Source organism: Lissotriton vulgaris, chromosome 2_1 (assembly GCF_964263255.1).
Source record: "Lissotriton vulgaris chromosome 2_1, aLisVul1.2, whole genome shotgun sequence".
Classification (NCBI taxonomy): domain Eukaryota; kingdom Metazoa; phylum Chordata; class Amphibia; order Caudata; family Salamandridae; genus Lissotriton; species Lissotriton vulgaris.
Window position 1 is genome coordinate 691,748,087 of NC_141687.1, and position 20,710 is coordinate 691,768,796.

The window sequence follows — 20,710 nt, forward strand, 5'->3', positions numbered from 1 at the left end:
AAAAAATAACCTTTATTAAAACAGCACAAATAAATGGAAACACAATTTTATTCGAACAAACAACAGTATTACATGAAATAAGTGGGTGGGACTCCTCCGGAAGCAGCGTACAAAACCTGCAAGACAAAAATGAATCATAAGTATGTGTGCCATGTGGAAGAGGAAAAGAAAGGTAGTCCAAATGAAAGGAAGATAGTGAGAATGGGATGGAGAGGGAGTGGGTGGAAGGGAGAAGGGGAAGGAGAGTCAAAAGAACCGAGGGAGGAGGAGATAGAGCATCTGCCTACTGCACCCAGCCCTCAGTGTTTACATCCCGTCACCCGTTTGTCTAGGACACTGGGATCCGCGAGAGAGAGTGTGGTCCAGCAAGTCCTTTAAATGAAACATATGAATTAGGTCACAGATTACATTATTAGCTACAGGAACATCGCTTGCCTGCACCTGTGCACCTAGGCTGCTGCACCCCAGCCCCTTTCCTCGCACTGTTCTCAATTGTAGGTCCTTTGCACCGAGGCCTCACTACTCACCTGCCACCATTGGTGTGTCCAAGGACGTGTTGGTGCAAGCTCCGAATCCGGGGTACCTTTGTAGGGTGGGAGAGCAGGTCTTCGGTCAGGGATGGTGTTTTGATACCACAACGGAAGGCTTCAGAATGCCCAGGGCATCATGACTAGGTGAGCACCCGTTCTGCCCATTTTGGGTCAATTAATTCAGTGTCTGAAAAGGGAGAATTAATTTAATGGTGGAAACGTATGGAGATAAATGAAGGTTTATTTCAAGCTTAATAGAAAACACCAATTGAGTGCATCCTTCGTTTTTGAAGTACGATCTACCACTGTTAGTGGCAATCGTGGTTCAAAGAGGAGTTGGAGTGCACGAGAATACACAATGTTAAATAATAATATGTTATACCAACGTTCACATACAAAGGAACAGAGCGCATGCTAGAAGCATGATGTGCATGTGTAATGCAGTGGCGGAAGCGTGTGCGCATGTACTAGCAATGAGCTCACTACAGTGCGCTAAAAGAAAAACGCCACGTGACTGTAGGGCAGCACTGCCCGCTGGCTCAGGCCTACAGTACAGTCCAGTATGTCCATAAAATGAGACAGACATGTGACTGAATGAGGTCAGAGATCACATCATTACTCACCCCAACATCGCTTGTTCGCACCTGCGCAGCCAGGCTGATTCACCCTACCCCTCCCGCTCAACACATGTCTGTAGGGCAGCGTTGCCCCCTGGTTGAGGCCTACAGTACAGTCCAGCAGGTCCTTAAATGAGACAGATATGTGACTGAATGAGGTCAGAGATCACATCATTACGCATGGCAACATAGCTTGTTTGCACCTGCCCACTCAGGCTGATGCACCCCACCCCTTCCGCAGCACTGTGCTCAACACGTGTCCATAGGGCAACGCTGCCCGCTGGCTCAGGCCTACAGTACGGTCCAGCACGGACACGCATGTCAATGGTGTGCGGTATTATTGAAAGTGTTGCTATCGCGAAGCGTACACATGTGAATGTGCTTGGATGGAGGGAGGATCAGCAGTGAAGCTTCGTTATACATAGTGATAATGCTCATTACAGTCAAATAATGCATGTCAAACATGATTCTGAAAGTCTCACATATAACACACTACTATATTGGTAAAGCCTGACAACAGAGCATACAGCAATACAAATCTACACATTACTGTTTACTGTTTGTCACATGTGATCTAGGATGTGCACTCTGCCCGTGGCTGATGATACACCTTCGAGCCAACAATACCCAGGCTGAAAGGCAGCACAATACTGTGCACACACACACACACACACCAGAGGCATTGTGTAACACACATTTTATTTTTAAACATCTTTTTATTGATTTTAATAAACAGACAAACAGTCGGTAAATCAGCAATCGTTGAGATTTGGCATGACTATACACTTTTTTTCACAGGGGATACAGAACGGATACAATAAGCAATATTTGTGATGGATCAGATATTCAAGGTGACAGGGCTACATTGTCAAGGGGAGCAGTTGGTGCAACACAAATCTCTCCCCGATAGGCATTTCACTTCGCCCAGACTCGAGACCATTTTTGGGGGCACCCTCTAGTGACATAGACCATTTTCTCACGGAACATGCAGCAGTCAATGTTTCTCTTCCATGTTACAACTGTAGGGGGTACCAGTCCTCCCCATAATTGCGCTAAGTCTCTTTTGGCCACCGCAGGTCCTAGTGTGACCCATAGCTTCTCCGCCCCTCCCGGATCAGTGGGTTCCCAGACGTTTAGGAGACATTGTTGAGCCTCGGGACGGATAATTTTTTGCAAAACCTCACTCATGATCCCATGTATCCCCCTCCAATACCGTTGAATTTTCTCGCACTCAAAAGGAATGTGCATAAATGTGGCCACTTGCCCAAAGCCTCGCCTGCAGTGTGTGCCGTCGCCCCGCCCCATGTGAACCATCTACAGTCTCATGATGTATACCCGTTGAAGGATTTTCAGCTGTACCAAATGCAGTCGTGCAGAGATTGCGACTTCTCGGGGGAGGCCACTGCTTCCCTAAATTCCTCTTCATCCAACAGGACACCATCCGCCTCCCACGACTCCCACAGCTTGACCAGGGTATCCGGCATGTTGTTCACCAATTTTTTGTAGGTCAGTGAGATTGCCTTCTTTGGCAACAGACTATCCAATAGCTTATCCTCCAGGGGGGAAGAGTCAGGGAGGGGGAAGTCCCCAGTGATTTTGGTGGTTAACGTATGTCAGATTTGTAAGTATCGGAAAAATTCTGAGTCTGCTAGTTCGTATTGCTGTTTCAACTGGCTGAAAGTGAGAATTTTACCATTTACCCAGAGGTTGCCCACCCGGGAAATACCTATGAGGTCCCATTTATCAAATCCCTTGGAGCTATGTAGACTGCCAAGTGGCTCCAAGCCCGACAGGGGTGTTGCTAGGGTAAGTTTCTGACCCAGGCTCTTGTTGACTGTGTGCCACACTTGGACTGAATGGGAGGTGGGCCCAGTAAGGAGCAGTTTCCTAGGATTAGCATACAAGGCTCTATTGTACGTCCATGCATTTGTTTTTTGATGTAACCTTTGAGGTGCATGGCCATCACACATGGAAGGCTAATGTACAGACCATCAAGATGATCGTTGCATATTGTGTGTAGTATAAGATATGTGTATACAGCAAAAATCTTTTCAAAAAAGCTCTCTAAGCAAAAGAGGTGTCTCTCATCAAACGCTGTAGAGAGAATGACTAAAATGGGTGGGGTCGTCCAATTGTTAATATGGGAAATGTTATGAAGCAATCAAATGCTTTTTTTAAAGGTCACATGGAAATCGCGCACTTAGCGTGCAAGGAGGCCGCACCTTACGCGTTATGGAGAAAATATATTTATCATAATATAAGTTTATTACAGATAGAAATATATAAATGTTTAAAATATTTTAGATTATCGCTTGCTCTCATATACTGTTTAAAGTTATTTAGATATACTTTTGAGACAAAAAAAAAGAGGGAATGGTGTACCCGGCGTGACACCATATGCCTGTGACGTAACGCAGGGCCTGGCGGCGTGCACTCGTCGCATACGCAATGCACAGCGGGCGCGACCCCACACGTACATGACGTAACACTTGGCTTGGTACTGCGTACCCGTCAGATACCAAAGTAGCAGTTGGGATGGCTTCATGCGTATATAATGTTACACGGAACGCGGTGCCACAAACCCGTCGGGTACGAAATGCGCATCATTTACGAGTTTAGCAATATGGTGGATCGGATTTATGTGGTGATGGAGTTTGGTACGCAACCGGTATGGGAGTGCAGTTTTTTCAACAACAAAAAAAGAGATACATATTTATTGGGGACGATATAAAGCATTAAGAGGAGTATAATAGAGTTCCAAAATATTTAAAAATATAATAGAAACAATATAGGTTTTATAAACATTAAAATATGAAATTAACATTTAAAGAACCATTGAAATTCACTGAAAAAAACATAGGTTTTTACAGATGTTATAGTTAGGAATTAGCATTTAAAAAACTTGAGGAATTAAAAAAAATACATAGGTTTCAGGGACGTTATAATTAGTTGAACATTTGACTCATATAAAACCAGAGAAATTCACCTGTTATAGTTAGTTGAGCGAACAATAAATCGCGTGCCCGCAATGCACTGGTGATGACGTCACATATTCCATCACTCATGACATGGTCAGTGACATCACTGATGACAGCACTGATGACATCTCAAATGACATCACTGATAACATCATCCAATTCTATGCATTGCAATGTCTGTGAAACCCAGTTGAAGGCGTCAGCCAAAATACGTCGGTCATTTCATTGTCTTGTTTTGTGTCATGGAAATATATGGTGTTTACAAAATAAAATAGAAATTGATAAAATACCTCTTGGAGGCTGAGAATCTCTTTGGTTGGTGGTTAGGGAAGAGAACTCCTTGAAGAAATCTATACTACTATTATAAAGAGAGAACAGAAACCTTTTGGCAAGGTAAAATCAGGAACCACAGGGCCAATCCACACACCTAATACATTGTTGTAATCCTCAAGGTGTGTAGATGGACATAGGCTGCAAAAAATTTAGAAAAACGTAAAATAAAAAAATTAAACTTTAAAAACAAAGTAGTCCCCTAAAAGTAGCGCAGGCCGCGACGTAGAGCTAGCCGCTAGCAATGTCTGCAACGTGCGTGATGACGACAGGCGGGGAGGAGCGGTGACGAGCAGTGAGGAGTGGCGGTGAAGTCCGGAGCAAGGGGAAGTGCAGCAGCTCAGGTAAGGCAAAGGCAAGGCGAGGCGGGAGGCGGCCGGGAGGCGGGAGGCGGTCTGGGCAATGTCGGGGCAGGCGTGTTAGGCAAAGGCAAAGGCGAGGCGGGAGGCAGGCGGGAGGCAGGCGGGAGGCGGGAGGCGGGAGGCAGGCGGGCGGGAGGCGGGCTGGAGGCGGGAGGCGGTCTGGGAAGGTTACATGAAGAAACGGAAACGTTGGGTATTTTGAATTACCACAGCAATATTTCAGGCGGGAGGCGGTCTGGGAAGGTTACATGAAGAAACGGAAACGTTGGGTATTTTGAATTACCACAGCAATATTTCACTGAATATATTGCCTTTATTTATTTATTTATTTATTTATTTATTTATGCATTTTTATATAGCGCGGACTTTACCCGAAGGCGTCAGAGCGCTTCACATTCGGAACAGAAATGAAACATAATGAGAAACATTACAAAAGAGCAGATTACTAAAACATACGTTACTTACATAAGGTAATAGTGACAATTGTGAGCAAACAAAGTACATGAGGTAGTAAAAATTGTGAGCAACCAAAAATACATGAGGTAGTAAGGGTAATAATGACAATTGTGAGCAAACAAAATACTTGAGGTAGTAAAAATTGTGAGCAACCAAAAATACATGAGGTAGTAAAGGTAATAGTGACAATTGTGAGCAAACAAAATACTTGAGGTAGTAAAAAATGATGAACAACCAAAAATACATGAGATAGTCAAAAGTGCACAAGAGGAAAAGTGACAAGTGTGCAGTTATAAGAGAAAACAGAGTATAATTTGAGGTATAATACTGCAATAAGTGCTCGGCACAAGAACAGGCGTTACGTAGGCAAGGTGGCACTTGTGCAAGTATCAGAGGTAAAAACATGTGAGAGGTAGCAACCGTGTGTTACAAGGGCAAAGTGTTGTGTGCATGTTACAAAAGGGCACCGAACACAAGTACATGGAGAATACTGCAAAAAGGCAGACACTCCCATCACAGGAGAACACTGGGAAGGCACTCCCATGGTCATGGAAAGTAGTAAATATCAGTGGTGGGAAGCCTTCCTCCAAATAGCAAGAGGACGTGAATTACTATTGGAGGTGTCTCTGGAGGAGGAGAACTTTGAGGTCCCTTTTGAAGGCCTGGGAGGAGGTGGTGGTCCGGAGCTCAGGCGGAAACGAGTTCCAGATTCTCACTGCGTTGCCTGAAAAGGATTGGGCCATTGTTCTTTCCTTCTTGAAAGTGGGAGGTTCAAGCAGTAGATTCTCGGCATTGCGTGAAGGTCTAGAGCCTCCAGAGAGTTTCAGTTTATTCGCCAGGTAGCGGGGAGAGGAGGAGTGCAAGGCTTTGTGAGTGATACAAGCGGTCTTGTAGATAGCTCTAGCCTCGAAGGGAAGCCAGCAGAGGGTGGATAACATCGGTGTGATGTGATCGCTTCTTTTGGCCCCATAGATGAAACGAGCTGCTGAATGGAAGACAGACTTAAGTGGGGACAGGTGAGATTTGGGGAGGCCAGTAAGAAGAGAATTGCAGTAGTCTAGTCTGGAGAGGACCAGCGCTTGCACCAGGGTTATAAGGTCCTGCTCCGGGAAGAAGCAACGGATTCCCCAAAGAAGGCGCAGTTGGTAGCGAGCAGATTTTGCAATAGAATTGATGTGGGGAGTTAGATTGAGTTTTTTGTCTAGAATGACACCAAGAGATTTTGCGCTGTCGACAATGATGGGTTTGTTGTTTAGTAGATTCATCTGATCCATCCATGATTGAACCGGGGGAGGAGAGAGTGAGGAGGAGAAGAGGAGGAATTCAGTTTTGGAGGGATTCAGAATCAATTGATGAGATGACATCCAGTTTTGAATGGAGTCAAGAGTAGATCTTAGGATGGAGAGATCATGAGTGGAGGCAACCTTGAGGTAGAGTTGAGTGTCATCTGCATAGAGATGATAGTGAATCCCGGATTTGCTTAGGAGGTTTCCCAGTGGTTCTAAGTAGAGATTGAACAGTGTGGGTGCAAGTATAGAGCCTTGGGGAACACCTTGACCCACCGCCACAGGAGAAGAAAGACTGTTCGCTATTTTGATCATTTGAGATCTGTCAGAGAGGAAGGATGCAAACCATTTAAGCACAGTGCCCTCCATGCCCATTCTCTGTTGAAGAATATTGAGGAGGGTGTTGTGATTAACAGTGTCGAAGGCTGCGGAGAGGTCAAGGAGAATTAGCAGACAGGACCCCCCTGAGTCGAGTATCCTCAGCGCATCATCAACCACTTGCAGTAGGGCTGTTTCAGTGCTGCAGTTTTGGATGAAGCCGGACTGACAATTGTCAAGAAGATCATTGTCCTTGATATGACGAGAGAGTTGTTTGGCTACACATCTTTCCGTGATCTTTGCAAGAAAGGGAAGGTTAGTAATGGGGCGGAAGTTGTTGAGGTCATTCGCATCAGCAGTGGGCTTTTTCAGCAGAGGGGTGACCTGCCCAGTTTTGAAGGGGACAGGAAGGGAGCCTTGCCAGAGGGAGAGGTTGATCAGAGTGGTCCAATAGGAGAGGGAATGGGTATAGAAGTCAAAGGCAATGGCACTGGGGATAGGGTCAAGAGAATGGTTGGAGGGCTTTGTTTCGCGTATGCACTTGAGAAGGGCATCTTCAGATATGGGGTCAAAGCTCTGCCAAATGGCTAAGGATTTGCGCTCCTCTGGAGGTGTAGGATGAGCAACCTGATCCACAAGTGATTTCACCTTTCCATCGAAGAAAGTAGCGAAATCCGCTGCTCTCTTTGTAGAATCCTCCACCTTGGAAGTTGGGGGAGAGCAGCTCGGAGTCTTGATGAGATCGAATAGTTTTTTGGGTCTATTTTTGGCGGAATCAAGGAGGGTTTTGAAGTGCGTCGCTTTCTCAAGGAAGATGTGCTTGTGGTATTTGGATCTTGCTGTGCGAAGCAAGGCTAAATTGTCAGTGGAAGGCAATTGCCTCCATTGCTTCTCCAGGAATCTTAGCTGCTTCCTTTCCTCATAAAGGGATTTGTTGAACCAAGGTGCTGAGGGAGTGGGCCTTATCCTTTTGCTTTTGAGTGGAGCAACGTTTTTAATTTCAGCTGCAAGAACTGTGAGGCATTGGGAGGTGAGATCGTCAACAGCTATATTCGGGTCTAGCCTTGGAAGTGAAAGCAAAGCTGATTCACAGAGGGGACCGACATCAATGTTTTTGGCATCACGGAACCAGGAGATGGCCCTTTTTGGTTGGCCAAGAGTTATAGAGTGTGAAAGTTGTAGAGAGAATGGGATGAGGTGGTGGTCAGACCAATCTACATGAATAGGGGTAGTAGTAGAAAGCATGCCTGCTTTAGAAATAACAAGGTCCAGGATTGCGCCCTTAGAGTGGGTTGGTTCAGTGCAGTGTTGGATAAGATCATTTGCCGAGAGGAAGGTGGCCAGTGAGTTCGCAGAGGAGTCTTGCGGTGCACCCCAGTGGAGATTGAAGTCACTCACGATGGTCTGATTGTCACTTTGAGAGTATTGGTCGCTGATGAAGTCTTTGAGATCTTCTATAAACGAAGAGCTACTACTACGAGGCGGGCGGTAAATGATATGGAATCTGAGCGGTGAACGGTGCTGCAATTGATGCTCAAGAGAAAGGCATTCAAAGGTGAGGGAGGAGCTGCTAGGAGACGCCTTCTCATGTGTAAGCCTACGGTCTCATGTGTAAGACTACGTGTAGAAATAAATAGTATGTAAGTGCTTGGGGCAGCATTTCCGGATTGCGGCAGCGTTTCCCGGGGCAGAAGGGGGCTGGGGGCAACATTTCAGGCGTGGGTGCACTCCCGCCCCGAAATGCTGCCCCCAGCCCCCTTCTGGCACAGGCAACGCTGGGGCAGGCTGCTAGTATATGTATAAATATATATATATATTATATATTTTTACTTGTGTGCATGTTTGTCATTTCCATCATTACATGATTAAATGATTGTCTGTTTTGACTGAGGAAGACTGGGTGGCGGCCTCCAAGGTGCTGCAGCGAGGAGCGTGTGAGCAAGGCTGTACTCCTGCCCACATTCTCTGCTCTCAGCTGACACCTATCAGCAGCATAGCCAACTTTTCCTGGGTGCTGAATTACACCTGATAAATTTGGGTGAGGTGTTTCTGGACCCAAGATTACCTGCCTTGTTTTAGCATATAAGAAAACACCAACCCTCTTGGAATTGGGCTTAGTGGTACCTCACTGGAGATGCACTCTGCCTGACTCACAAGCCCCTTAAGTGGTCCTTTAGAGTTTGGCATAGCTGGAATACTATCATAAATCAACAGTGCTCACGCCTCGCCAAACGTGTGGTTGCAGAGCCACATTTAGATGGGAGCAAACTGCAGAGTTTTTGACATGGGGCCTCTGCTGACTTTGCTTTCGGAAACCTCTAACTTGATGACCGATCTGCCACAAGATCATCATTCATTAAATTTCCCTGCCCGGGATCTCCATGTAAGACATGACAGTACCCTACAGGGAAACCAGACAATGAGTCCAGCATGAAAAGTGTAAAGTCCCTGCATATCAGGAACATTGTTATTCTGGGAAATTGTTTCTTGAAAACAAAACACCTTTGCCAAGAAAACACAACAAACATAGCTCTGACTGTGGAAAGGTCAGTGGCTTCAGTATGGCAACCGCATTGGTGGCTCCAGTAAAGGCAGAGAGATCCCCACCTGCCTGGTAAGGATATCTAAACTTGGCAGGCAGCACTCCGTCAAAAACCCTCACGTTAAAGACTTCATTTATTTTCAGATGGTTAATAGCACGTGAAACCGCATATTTTGAATTGCTTCTCATGCCTCAGATATGCTATTCCAAGCCTTTTTCTGGGCATGCCACAAAACACGAAAATACATCTTCAGAAGTGAATCAAAATACCCAATGCATTTCGAGCTCTAATGGGCTCTTCTTAAGGGTTTCACTACGAATAAAAAAAGCGTATCCATAAATTACAATGTGCGATTAACCATCTGAAAATAAATTAAGTATTTACTACTCAATATTTTGGAGTACATGGATTAATTTCTTGACATCTGAATATTATGATTAAATGAACGAACATGCTGTGCGCCCATGCAAGGAATGCAAAGGCATTCCTAATTCTCAAGTTGTTTAAAGCAAACGTGAATCAGGGCGGATCATGTATTCGGGCTGCACGCGCAGCAGTGCTCAAAACAATTACAGTTTACGAAGAAAAAGACAAACAATGGTGTGCACAGTAACTCTATGATGGAAATTATGATGCTTCTCTAGGCCAGAGACTGGCACCCCCTTTGAGGTCACTTAAGGCCTCTTCAACCTAAGGCGTCGACCTTAGTTTGAATCGAGACCCCATTAAGGTGAGGTGGCCCCTGCACCGCTAGGGCTGCTGGAACCTGTTTTACATCCCTGTATTCCGTCAAGACTGTGAACATCTCATTCCTCTGCATCAAAAAATGACAATAAGACCATGAGACCTCAGTAAATACCTATTCTGAAATTGAAAATAATGAAATATTAGGGGCCCTACCAAGAACACGGTGCTGGCTATGTGCAGAGATAGATTCCTGCTTTTTGTTTGAGTTTGCACGTTGTAAAATACATGCATTTCTCTGAGTTAATGCATGAACTGCAGACAACAGAAGTCAGAAAAAGCAAGCAGTAAATATTTCTCTGTGTTCACAAGGTGGGCTACCTGCAGTCCATGCATTAACCGGACGAAATGTAAGAACGTTATACACTGCATATGTATAAAAACAGGTGCTGGGCTCAGTGCTGAGCCAGCACAGCTGTTCATAATGAAATTTCTAACCTAGGTATTTAAATGAGTAGAATTTTACCAATATCGAAGGAAGAGGGAATTCAACCAGATTCTCATATTCCTTCCCAAACACAACTTTATATTTAAACAAAAGAATAACAGCCTGGCGGAAAGTATAGTAAAGCCTAATGTATTTTTACACACATGATGTCAGCACAGTAGATCACGCCTCCCACAGTAGTGGTAAACCCTCACACAGAGTGTGGTTTCTTTATCATAGAGCTCTCCAATCTAGTAACAGGGAAACAAATTATGGGAAGTGGGTGTCTTTGCCTTATGTTAGCCCTCCATTTATTGAGGGGGAAAGGTATGTTTCCTGCTTGCCAAAATAATGTGCTTGTGTTGTTGTATAGTCCAGAGAGAATTGCCTAAGAAGACAAAACTCTCTGTTGAACTGAGTGTAGTTCTGACAGACCTAACTAGAGATTCGAAATCTATGAGGGGGGCTTCAATAACTTGATTCATGACTCCCCACCACATGATTTAAGGTTTGAGATTCACTGTGTTTGACCTTTCATGAATAAGGGGCCAATAACGATTCCGAAGGAAACGGCTTCTACCCTCGGTCGGAGCGTTCCTACAGCATCGCCATCTCCTGTTTGGATTCATTTTCGATCGACCCATTTCGATGGAGTCGGTTGGAAATGAATCCAAACAGGATTTCCACATGGCTTACGATAGGCTCGGAGAGCCCGTCTGCCATTCAGAAAGCCTCCTGTAATTCCAAGGGCAGATCTTTCCGCTGAGGGATTACAATGTCTGATTCCGTAAGCCTTTCTGTGCTGGCCTTTCTGACTCAGAAAGGCTGTGGGAAGTCGACATTGAGGGTCCCCAGCAGTGCCCCCACGAGTGCAAGGCCACCGGATGGCGGCCGAGGAGCACCTATGGTGCCCCCCTCATTGATCCCTGCACCCCGTGGCAGGCACGGGGTGCAGGGATGAACTGCACCTTAGCTCTTTACTTTGAGAGCATGAATTCTGGTCAGAATGCATGCTCCCATTGGAAAGTGTAGGAGTGCCACCAAGCAGTGTTCGGACGAATCTGCTGGTTTGGGACCACCGACAGGAGGTTTGTTGGTTCCAGTTCCAGATTGATGTCAGACAGACTCAGGTCTGTCTGGCAACGAAATTGGCCCCTTAGGAAACATGTTTCTGCACCCATTATGATCTGGTGCACAATGTTTGGTTTTTGCCTAATTCCGGTTCTTCCTTAATTATAAATGTAACAACCTTTCCATGTCAACCCTTTATTAAATAAAACATTTTGAAAGTCCAAATCTACAATTACTCAAATGCTTGTCAGGTGATTATTTTTAGTAGGTAGCGCATGGAATTGGGATACCCAAAAAGATCTAGCAAAGGTGATATGCAATGTAGTTTAAGCTTCAGGTCTTATGGTTTTGTATCATTGTGGCAGTCGCTGTGTGACATAAGACACTTTTTAAGACACATAATTAACAGATTGAATTGCCGATTTGACCTGAAGCTATAGATCTAAATGGACAGTAGGATGTGATTTAGATAATATTGTCATGTCTCAGCTGCCGACAGAAGCACTGCAGTGACACAAACAGATACTAATGTTTGACTAATGCCTCTTTATTGGGTACTCCTGCAGTGAAAGCGTTTTATGTGGTGACCTAACCGGTTCTCCGTGACAGACTGTAACTTATAAGTATAACTGACAACTTTGTCACGGAAGCCTTTTAATAAATGTGTTCTCAATTTCGATTTGCTAGAGTTTTGATGTTCAAGGATTTTATCTATTATTGTATGTAAATGATAATCACGAAAGCTGAAACAACAAAAAGATGAATCAATACATAAACGTCAAATTTTTTTATTTTTAACTGTAAGCGAAGTAAGTAGATGCAATTCTGCACCTCTGTGTGAAGCTGTGAGGAAGGAGCGGGACAAGACCTCTACAACCGGAATCTCCAGTTGCAGCTTTTCCATGATGAGGCCTTCTACAAACGCAATCTTACCCACTCCTGCAATCAAGGTCCTACTCTTGGAGTAGGAGTCTTTATATTTTACAGTGGGATCACGTCAACCGGAACATGGCTGGTGCCCTACAAATATTCAATCAAGATGCAGAGTAACTTCTGACAATGCGCTTTATAAATACAATGTACCATGAACACTTTGTACCAGCCTATCATTCTCCTAAAATGGCGCTGGCACTCCTGATGTACAACATCAGCCTCATTCTCAGGTTTGTCGGTGCCCTGGAAAGCAAGTCAGCAGTAGAAGGCAGTATCTTTCAGCTCATCATAGTCCAGGTGGTGTGCAATGCCACAGACAGAAAAATGTACATAAAATTCAAATACGCAGTGGAAGCTCCGTCGCAGCGTTACATTCTGCAATTCCTGATGTCATGTATATCTGACGAATTATGTGTGTACAGTACAAGTCTTTTATCACAAAAGCAAATCTGTAAACAATATAGGATAATTCACATCCATGTAGCAAGTGTATTGGGTTAAATGTGTGTTTTCTGATACAAAATATAAGGAAACCATAGATAAGGTATTACTGTGCACCACCACCATATTAGTGGCCCTGCTCCGCCCACCAGGCAATCGTTACGATTGCCACTGGCGGAAAAGTGGTGGACGAACTTTGCGCCCGCCGCGATACCCACCGCCATCCTGATATGGCAGTGGATAAATCTCATTGTGATGGTGGAACGATTGCCAGAGCTGGCCCGGCGGTGGCGATCATTCTGTCAACATTTATTTGGCAAGCATAGTCAAGAAAAGGAAAATAATGAAGCTTCATGCACCATATTCAGTGGTAGTAATCTTTTGCTATTTTGTCATGTAAACACATAGCTATATTGCCTTGGTGAAGGATACCCATCTTTACTATTAGTTTAGCACCTGCATGCATCTGTCGGCAACTCAAAGGTGACCAGTTAACCTTACGACTGCACTACGTGTGGTGCCAATTCCAGTATCATGTGATCCGTCTGAACAAGAAAGAACATTGTCTGTTGCAATCAGCACATTATACAGTCAATGTAGCAAGTGTGGCAAATATCGATTTTCTTTCCACTAACAGCTTGGAAAATCGCAATTATCCTCCATGAAAGTTTATTCTAGATACACACTATTTAGTTACAAAACTCCAGCCAAAATGCTTTGCTCAATGAGGAATAGTTAGACGCAATGACCAGAGGAGTGTATCTCTACACGGTCAGTGGAGAAGACCAATAAAAGAGGCAGAACATTTGCAGATTCAACCATCTCGTTCTCCAGAAAACATTACAAAGCAGTACGTTTGAGGGTAAATCTAGAAACATTAATGGTGACACCCTGTGAATAAATATGTTCATGAGAAGACTAAGGAAAAAAAACTATTTTTAAAGCATCATCTTACTTCAGCAAGAGTGTGTAAGCATGGTTATTGGTGTTGATTTCATGGTCTGTTTTTGTTTTGACTCCTATTCACCCAATACACATAACAATTGTGAAGCAAATGGACGGATCCTTACATTATCACAATGTCAAAGTCTATACAGAGAACAGCAGCCAGTGAAGGGCAATACGTCGTTTAAACAAATATTAAAAAGACACACAGAGCTGACTTTATTTAAAGTAAGATGAACAAAAGATTGAAGGCAGGCCGTGCCAATTGTCATTTGTACATATTTGTCATTTTATAATTGTATATTCAATGGTTTCCAGTTTATGTGTACATCAGTAGGCCTGTGTTATATGTAGTGCCAAGCCAGTGGTAAAGGCTAGAGGCATTTTCTGTTCAATGGTGTTTTGTGGCGTTTAGAGCTCTGAGTGAATTTTCCCGATTCATGCCCTTATATAGGTACTATTCACATTGCCCTTATATGGGCATAGAAATCAATCCCTTATTTAGACATAGCCCTTGTAGACCAAATGCAGACATGGCTACTTCCAACTGTACCAAACGTCACAACGATTTCTTGGAAAATCGGCTTCAGCAGTTAGGGAACTTCCCCTTGCTTGAATATTGAACTTGTCCAAGAACTCATGTACTTTGCAAAGAACAGCTATTCCCTAGGGGTTCTTTCCTGACTTTGATATGCCCGACTTTACGTCAATCTATGGCATTCCTAAACACCTTCAAGGTATAAATATACCTTCACTTCCTATAGCAAATTACAGTGGTTCGGAGCAGTTCGACTATATACTTACCCGATGCAGCTCGCTACAGCAAGTACCGAAGGAAGCCGACTCTCCAGCTGACGCCCTGATCAAGAGGCTGTCCTTCTCTCGCCGATAATCTAGCTCTGGTGTTTCCAAGCTCCCCTTGCGGGGTGTTGAGAAATCGAGTCCTGAGACAGAGATACCAGACCTCCTTCATTCTAAACCAAGGTATGGAGCTGATTAGAACCAAGAGAAACCTTTGGTAGATTCTTGGCAAAAACAACTAAACCTAAGCTACACAATACTTACTTCTTTCCGCGTACTAGACTTAGGTTAGGTACATTGGGGTAGGGTTATTTAGAAGCACCAGTTGAGTATTTTTAGTCAATGTTATTTATGTATGTATTTGTATATGGCTTAGAAACCATACAATGCTTTTACAGTATTATTTTATAATCCTATTCTCGCTGTACGCATTATACTTTGCAGTCTGCTTAACGATTGTAGCAGTTCACTTCTCTTGCATGAGAAAGAAAACTGTTCAATAAACCTTTTTATTGAAAACGCCCATCCCTCTATTTCTATACATGCTCTGTTGAAACGAAACATACACGATTGACTGAGTGAAATACTATTCATTGTTTCTGTGACTCTAGAGATATATTTCTTATTCTTCGGAAACAAAGTTAATGGGGCCGATTCACAGAACGCACTTAAGACAAAATCCTAAACTTACTACTTTTGGTATTCACAGAGTTTAGGATTTTGTCTTAAGTCTGTCTTAAGACAAACTTAAGACAGACTTAAGACAGACATAAGTTAAGAGTTTGTCTTAAGTCTGTAGGATATATTATTCCAATGCGCAGAGCCTATTGGGAATATAGGAACTACACTACACTGGGTACAGTTAGGAGTGATCTGTTATAAATGAGAAATTATGACAAAGCAAGTAGGCCTTACTATTAGTCTGTAGGCAGGTATTTTGTTACATAGAATCCCACAGATTACCATAATAGGCAGGGGTTTTGGTGTTGGTGACCCACCCAAACAAACTTTGGGGACAGATGATTTGCTCTGTGGTAATTGATAATTATTATTAAGTTCAATATAAGGGATTTTATATTGTTTTGTAAAAAGTTTGGAATGCTATTATTTTATACCTGATTGCTGGCTTTTGAGAAAGCTATGACTAACACAGTAGGTCTGAGTCCCTTATGATGGCAAGCCAATGATGAAGGTTACAGTACTGATTTTTCATATTAAAAAGTTATAGCAGTAGGCATAACATATGGATTTTGAAAAGCATATGTAAAAGTCAATCAGATTTTAAGTGTAGATTGTTATTACTCTGTATTGAAGCCTACAGATAGGTATTTTGTCACATTGTGGTAGTATAGGGTTTTGCGGGTGACTAGAGTATGCACCTAAGCAAGGCAGAACCCACCACTCTAGTCAGGGTAAGGGACCCAAGAGAACACATGTTCACCCCATTGGTAGCTTGGCTTAAGCACTCAGACTTAACCCAGAGTCAATGTGTTGTAACTTCCCCTTTTAATTGAATGTTCTCTTTGAAGAATGTTACCATGTCATCATTGGAATGCTCTGATCTCAGAAGATCAGTGTCAGCTGTAGCGTCTGTCTGCTGTCACTGACTGTCTGGTGGGTGTATAAATAAAAACTACAAGAAGTTACATGATGATCACTTCGTTTTATTACTGGTGACGAGAATGGGATGCTTACATTGCTATTACACATTTCCTTTACCCAGTGGGAAGTATGTTCTATGCTTTCTACGATGGTGATTGCCTCTTTGAGGTTGGGGTTCTTAGACAACAGTTTCTCTTGGACCTTGGGATAATTTGTGAATCGCACCAGTTCATCTTGAATGAGAGAATCGGATAACTGTTCAAATTCACGTCTGTGCCAGGGACTTTAAAGCAGCCACATAGTTGCCCACTCTTTCACCCTTAGCATGAGTGCGCATGAAGAATTTGTGCCTCTCCATCACAACATTGAGTCAAGGCCCAAAGTGTGTTTGTAATTGTAGCACAGTCATTTCATATACATCATTTGGTTCACCTGCTTCTCTGCCTATTGGTATGGGATCAAGGCTATCATAAATGTTCCTCCCTTCAATCCAAAGATTGTGGAGTAACACAGCTTGTTTCCTGGCAGCAGAGAATCTTTTACCACTGATGACTATAAGATAGGAGTCGAAAAGAGGTTTCCATTTTTTCCAAGGTTGAATTGGTTCATCCCGTTCACATAAGAACGGAGGTGGCAGGTCCATAACACTAGATGTTGACATCCTGAAAGGAAAAGTAATGTAACAAACAAACAAAACAGGCTAATATAATAACTAAAAACAATATTTTAAAATAACAAGCGAAAATAATAAGCTAAACTAATGCTTCAGATGCTTCTTTGTTAAGTCTTTTTTTTTAATGAGTTGAAGAATAACTAGGTAGTCACTGTTGGAAAGGAATGAAAAGAAACTAAAATAATTAACTTATCTGTGTAGGAAGTCCTTTCGTTTCACAGCGTGAACAGCAGCTGTCTTCGTTGTCCAAATAATAGAGTCGCTTGAAGCTGGCAGTGTTTTTCTGAAGTTCACATCGCACTGAGGCTGTCTGTGCGCACACTGGAAGGAATGCTGAAGACAATGCGCAGCGTCACACAAAGAAATAGAGATTCCAAATTGCCAGTCTAGTCTTCCTTTGACGTGGGCGCGTCACAAGGTACACGCGTATAGTCTTGAGCTCAGATTCGTCACAATGCAGTTCTGTGACATGCAGAGATTATATGCAGCAGGAACATGTCAAAGTGAGTTGTTCATTTTTAAAAATTCAGCTTGAGCGCTTAACGGTTGGCAAATACGCTGCTACAAATCCAGTAAGAGTTTAAAAATTACAATGTCAGCACAATGTCTTCAAACTCTTAACTGCGCTGCATTTACTTCAATAAAGTTCACACTAATATCAGCGCTCGGAAAAACAAAAGGGGGAAACAGACCAACCTTACAAGCGCAATTCAAACTATAGCTTGAGAGGGTGACACTACCAGAAGTTACATGATGATCCCTTTGTTTTATTACAATGTGTAAAGCATTTGTGCAACACACTCAAACCAGTGCCACAATAAATACACCACAAATGAGACTCCTCAAAATATTATATAAAAGTTTGTTCTGTATTGCATATATAACATCAGAACATAAAATGCAGCATATGATGGCTAACATATGAGTCACCAAACACTGGTACCACCATATAACAACATCAACACCAAGGACACAGCACCCTGCACTCATATTAGTGACACTGCAGTAGTGGTCATACAAGTGTGGGTCCCAGAGCACCTGAGACCCTTTTAGAGACAATATGGTAATTCAGGCCACTGGCCATGACAAACAAGGCCTCTGTCGAGGACTCCTTCTTGTCCAGCTAGTGAAGGCCAAAAATGTCCCCAAGGTATGTGTCATACGAGGCGTGCACCCAAACCTCCCACATCGGCGGGTAAACCTCAGTAGGTCCCCTGCATGTGAATGAATCCAAAGGCAGCAGTTAACACCAGGGCGGCCGCCTCTGCAAACCTAGACACACGCATAAAGGAACCGCTGATCGGCTGTTAATCTTCTCCGGGTCACCACCCTCTTAATGGCAGACAACTCAAGACTCAGGTCTCGGTCATCACCGCCCCTCGACTCTGGCCCTGCCTCACAAGCGGTTCAGGAGCAAAACACTTCAGCAGCCTTTTCTTTTCACTCTGCCCAGCTTCCCTGCAGCAAGGAGTCCACATTTTAAGGTGTGCATCCAAAGTCAGTAATCAGACCGTGGCTCACAATACACAATTCGAATCACGATGGGAACAAGCTGCGAATTCCCTCACGCTAGTCAGAAAGCTCTCCACACGCGCTTTCAGTCCAAAGAAGGTAGCGCCCATCACGTGCTGAAAGAACAGGTGAAGAGTGGCTGGACTCAAGAGTCCCACTGGCAGTGGTGGGCAATGCTAGGGCTTCCTCCAGAAAGAAACTCCCATGAGGACAGTTGGAAGGGGGAGGCGAGCCCAAGAGACCCTGGGGAGCACTGGGGGTGCACAAAAGAGCAGGAAAGCAGGCAGGCAGGCAGGCCAGCACAGCAAAGCAGTCAGTCCCAATGGCAGTTTCTCCTGGTAGCACAGCAGTTTCTTCTGACAATAAGCAGAATGTAGAGTCAGCAGCGTCTGGTTAAAAGTCCAAAGCAGTGTCTAAAAACATGTGGACAGAGCCCCTGCACTTATGTCTTTGATGTGGAGGTAACTTCAAAAGAAGTTTAGAAGTGCATAACACCCCCATTCAGTCCCAGCACTGCTACAGACATCAGTAGGGGGTAAACAAGCCCTTTGTGTGAGGGGTACACAAACAGAGTATTGAGAAAAAAATTATAGAAGAAAAATACGGGAGGAAAAAAATCTTAAAAAATAAAAACAATTTAATTTAAAAAAAATAGAAAACACGTCATTGTTTTAATGTAATTATAAATAATTTACAAACAACAAAAATATTAACATTTTAAAATATTTTATTATAATAAATCAAACACATAATTATCTAAATAACAACATAAAATAAATTATTAAATATTAAAATAAATACATATACGTTTCTCACGACATTAAAAAAACATTTTTATACCAGATAAATATAAAAATAAGTACTACCACCTAACGCAACGCAGAAATGAAAACATTCTTAACATCACACAAAAAGAAGATTTACTACTCTAACTACAATAAATATAAAAATGATTAAAATATGACATTGGAAAATATTACAATTTACTATTTGCAGTACAAATAACACAACAATAAATATTATAATTAACAAAAAGCAAATTAATATTTCCACTCCAGTCAGTGCAACAGTAGGGAAAGTGTTGATTTACCACAGGGCAAAATTTACTATTTCCACTCCAATCAGTGCAAAAGTAGGGACAGTGCGTGGATTGCGGAGAGGGGAAATTTAATATTCCCACTCCAGTCAGTGCAACTGTAGGGAAAGTGTTGGATTGCGTATGGGAAAAATTTAATATTCCCAATCCAGTCAGTGAAACTGTAGGGAAAGAGTTGGATTATGGAGGGCTAACATTTACTATTTGCGCTCCAGTCAGTGCAATAGCAGGAAAAGTGTTGGATTGAGGAGGGCTAAAATTTACTATCTCCACTTCAGTTAGTCGCGCGGCGCCGCTATGCTTGTGACGGAACCACTCCGTCACGAGCCACAGGCGCGCTGTGTTCATGACGGGGTGGTTCCGTCACGGCCCGCCCGCTCATTAATTCAGCTGCGCAGGTGTGGAATTGATACAGCATGGGCGAAGCAGCTGCGGCGTGACGAAACCATTCAGTCATGAGCACAGCGCGCCCGTGGCTCATGACGGAGTGGTTCCGACATTAGCACGGAACGGGTTAATGACTTCTATATTTTTTAAATCGATATTAGTTACCTTCAAATCAATATTCTTGACAACGATATTCTTGAACACAATATTTCAATTCCACAATATTTTTCACTCGATATTATGGTAGTTTTAATTTTGTTCCTCGATATTCTGTCTCTTTACTATGTGAGGATTGTGCCCAGCCTATATAAATGTAAGTGCGCCCCACCTCCCTCTCTCCCAGTTCAGGAAGACCATTCAGCATGCAGTTGAATGCAGATGCAACCCTGTTACACCCAACCCCTCCGGTGTGATGGCTGTCTGGAAAGTATGCACAAGCCGAGCTGTCACTCTACCCTAGCTGTCAATTGGAGTCACTCTACAAAGCACAGAGTCATAAGTACATAGAATACCCATTTTCTAACAGGGGCATTTCTAAAATAGTAATAATAAATCCACTTTCACCAAGAAGCAGGATTTATCACCACTATTCCAAACATACCAAACATGGCATACTCCTTCCAGATCAGAAATCATCACTGAAAACATATCAGGGAAT

At 43.2% G+C, this 20,710-nt stretch overlaps 1 long non-coding RNA gene across 1 annotated transcript in view; it reads right to left on the reverse strand.

The window, feature by feature from the left end:
• Positions 1–541: 541 nt before the first annotated feature.
• The window catches only part of LOC147730988 (uncharacterized), a 43,919-nt gene continuing 23,750 nt past the window's right edge, over positions 542–20,710 (reverse strand). Inside the window, exon 3 of the long non-coding RNA XR_015308616.1 lies at positions 542–717. This is a non-coding gene — a long non-coding RNA (uncharacterized LOC147730988). The remainder of the gene's footprint in view (positions 718–20,710) is intronic.